The sequence below is a fragment of the Garra rufa genome, unplaced genomic scaffold, assembly GCF_049309525.1.
Source record: "Garra rufa unplaced genomic scaffold, GarRuf1.0 hap1_unplaced_001, whole genome shotgun sequence".
Lineage (NCBI taxonomy): Eukaryota > Metazoa > Chordata > Actinopteri > Cypriniformes > Cyprinidae > Garra > Garra rufa.
In genome coordinates, this window is record NW_027394276.1 from 17,614,998 (window position 1) to 17,616,432 (window position 1,435).

Sequence of the window (1,435 nt, forward strand, 5' to 3'; positions counted from 1 at the left end):
TAGTTCGCAGACCGAAAGCTCGGAGCCCTGACTCTCATGTCAGTACAACAGAAAACACAGGCGGAAGGCAGCCCTCTCCGTTTTAAATGAAACTACTCGCAAACACCTGAATTTAGCTCTTGGTGGGTTCTAAGGGGTTGACGGAATGAAATCGCTGGAGCATTTAAATTTTAAAAGGCCGTATTTATTTTCATTTTCCGCTCCACCCCTTCAGAATGGCTTAAACGGGGCATTATTTTTCGTACGTGACCTGTGGTTAGAGGCATTGTTTCTTGTTAGTAAGACATATGGCTTAATAAATTATGTTCTTGGGCATAATTTGCAAGCTAACATGCAGCACAAGCTATATCTTCCATTTAACCTAAATATAAATGATTTTAATCTGTATTTTTGTGCGTCCTCTATAAAGCACCATTCATGAGTAGCGCGCATGCGCACAAATGCCTAAGGGGACTTTCGGAGTATGACGTAAGAGGGCACCTGTGCTAAATCAAACATAAAATACAGCGAAATGACAGGGAACAAAAAATATTAAACGAGTGATTGGGTGCTATGTTCAATACAGTTGCATTTTTTGAGAACTCTTATCAGTTAAATAGCAGAAGTTATTAGTTGGTCATTAAAAACGGCCGTGCTTTGTTGAACTATGTGGCTCAAACGATGAGACCATATTCATGAAACAGTCTTTACTAGCTAATTCGTTTCCACAAAAATGCAGCACAAATAAGCAAGCATTTTAACGTTTTCAATACACTAATCTACTATTACTGTTCAATCGCTGGAGTGTTTTTATTTTTTAAATGCCTTTAAAATATGTAGTTTTGTGAACACGGACGAAGAAACGCCAGCCCTGAAGCTCATCCGTAAACCATATAAAAGCAGCTCATATGCGCTTAATATAGCTCTTTAAAATGATATTATGTTTACATTGCGTACAGTCGCTGGAGTGTTTTTATTTAAATGCTTTTAGAAGAGGCTCAGTGATGTAGTTCGCAGACCGAAAGCTCGGAGCCCTGACTCTCATGTCAGTACAACAGAAAACACAGGCGGAAGGCAGCCCTCTCCGTTTTAAATGAAACTACTCGCAAACACCTGAATTTAGCTCTTGGTGGGTTCTAAGGGGTTGACGGAATGAAATCGCTGGAGCATTTAAATTTTAAAAGGCCGTATTTATTTTCATTTTCCGCTCCACCCCTTCAGAATGGCTTAAACGGGGCATTATTTTTCGTACGTGACCTGTGGTTAGAGGCATTGTTTCTTGTTAGTAAGACATATGGCTTAATAAATTATGTTCTTGGGCATAATTTGCAAGCTAACATGCAGCACAAGCTATATCTTCCATTTAACCTAAATATAAATGATTTTAATCTGTATTTTTGTGCGTCCTCTATAAAGCACCATTCATGAGTAGCGCGCATGCGCACAAATGCCTAAG